The sequence below is a fragment of the Mastomys coucha genome, unplaced genomic scaffold, assembly GCF_008632895.1.
Source record: "Mastomys coucha isolate ucsf_1 unplaced genomic scaffold, UCSF_Mcou_1 pScaffold11, whole genome shotgun sequence".
Classification (NCBI taxonomy): domain Eukaryota; kingdom Metazoa; phylum Chordata; class Mammalia; order Rodentia; family Muridae; genus Mastomys; species Mastomys coucha.
In genome coordinates, this window is record NW_022196893.1 from 2,952,300 (window position 1) to 2,954,233 (window position 1,934).

Genomic DNA, 1,934 nt, shown 5'->3' on the forward strand with positions numbered 1-1,934 from the left:
GCCACAGACACCTCAAGTACCATCGGGTCTGCTGGGTCATATGGTTCAAGTGGTAGAGCAGCCTGCACAGCAGCCTGGACCTGTTGAAGAGCCTTCACCTGTTCCAGGCCCCACACACAGCTAGCAGCTTTCCAAGTCACTTGGTAAATGGGCCTGAGTAGCACACTCAAGTGAGGAATGTGCTGTCTCTAGAATCCAAATAGACCCACTAAACGTTGTGCTTCTCTCTTGGTGGTGGGAGGGGCCAGGTGCAACAACTTATCTTTCACCTTAGAAGGAGTATCTCTGCATGCCCCACACCACTGGACTCCTAAAAATTTCACTGAGGTAGATGGTCCTTGAACTTTGGTTGGATTTATTTCCCATCCTCTGGTACGATTATGTGTTACCAATGAGTCCAAAGTGGTTGCTACTTCCTGCTCATTTGGTCCAATCAGCATAATGTCATCAATATAGTGCACCAATGTGATATTTTGTGGAAGAGACAAACAATCAAGATCTCTTCTAACTAAGTTATGACACAGGGCAGGAGAGTTACTCTATCCTTGAGGCAAAACTGTAAAGGTATACTGCTGGCCTTGCCAACTGAAAGCAAATTGCTTCTGGTGGTCCTTATGGACAGGTACTAAGAAGAAGGCATTTGCCAAAGCAATGGCTGCATACCAGGTGCCAGGAGATGTGTTAATTAGTTCAAGTAAATAAACTACATCTGGTACAGCAGCTGCAATCAGAGTTACTACCTGATTTAGTTTTCGATAATCAACTGTCATTCTCCATGACCCATCTGTCTTCTGCACTGGCCAGATAGGAGAGTTAAAGGGAGATGTGGGAACCACCACCCCTGCATCTTTCAAGTCCTTGATAGTGGCAGTAATTTCTGCAATTCCTCCAGGAATACGATACCGTTTTTGATTCACTATTTTCTTTGGCAGAGGCAACTCTAAAGACTTCCATTTAGCCTTTCCAACCATAATAGCCCTCACTCCACAGGTGAGGGAACCAATGTGAGAATTCTGACAATTTCTGAGTTTATCTATCCCAATTATACATTCTGGAACTGGAGAAATGACCACAGGATGTGTTTGGGGACCTACTGGACCTACTGTGAGTCGGACATCAGTCAAAACTCCATTAATCACCTGTCCTCCATAAGCCCCTACTTTAACTGGAGGGCCACAATGTTTCTTGGGCCCTGAGTCTGATTATTTCCTTTCCCCCAGTGTACAGTTACTCTGGTAAAAGGCCGTAGGTCCCTCTGGGGAAGAACTGGGGAAAGATTAACAGCAAAACTTTTAGGTATCTTATCAAGGTCCTCCCTCAGAGGAACCTGGCCACCCCTTCATTCAAGGATCTGCAAACTGGCTCAAGTCTGGAAATTGATTCACTGACCGAGACTGCCTTTTGCCACGATCCAATGTAGCCCTTCTTTCCTTTGAGAATTTTTCTGCTTATACAGGTCAAACAGATATGCAGTGGGCTTCCTATCTATTTTGTACCTGGAAACACCATGATTGATTAGCCAGGACCAAAGGTCCAAACAAGTCATGCCATTATAAATTTCACCTCTCCTGTTCTACCATTACGGGTTATATCATTATAAACATTGTTTTGTCTACGCTGTCCATTATAATAACTACAATCACCTTGTCTCTGGCAATTCAATGCTGCCACCTGGCCCCTGTTACCTCAGGGCCCAATTAAACCCACTGAATTTAATTCATCTAATTGAGCAGCAGCATCTCCAACCTTACTTGCACAAGGAAAAGGGCAAGAACAAAACCCTTCAAATGTGCTGGTGCCCCTCTCACCAGTTTGCATCTTATAGGGCTGGTGAAGGGCATATCTTCTAGACCTTCCCATTGGAGAATTATGTTTTACACAACGTATCCACTCTAGCATTGCAATTTCCCTAAGCCTTAAAATCCCTTCATCAA